Raw genomic sequence first — 265 nt, forward strand, 5'->3', positions numbered from 1 at the left:
GGGGGAAACAACAGAAGTGACAGTACGGTTTGTTTAAAATGTTAGAATAACATAACCATGGTCTTATAATTTTTATGCCTGCCTGATTGAAATATGAATAATAGTAAGCCGAAAAAGGTCGATTATTTTCTGAAACTTTTGGAAATGGTCCTTGTGGTTTAAATGGACCCAATTTAAAAATTATTTTTCGTTCGCATTCAGTTAAATTGTCACCAAAATTTCCTCTATCTGATGAAATTATATTACAATCTGCAGATATATCAGA

The sequence above is a fragment of the Bactrocera latifrons genome, unplaced genomic scaffold, assembly GCF_001853355.1.
Source record: "Bactrocera latifrons isolate USDA-ARS-PBARC rearing strain unplaced genomic scaffold, ASM185335v1 scaffold_1467, whole genome shotgun sequence".
Lineage (NCBI taxonomy): Eukaryota > Metazoa > Arthropoda > Insecta > Diptera > Tephritidae > Bactrocera > Bactrocera latifrons.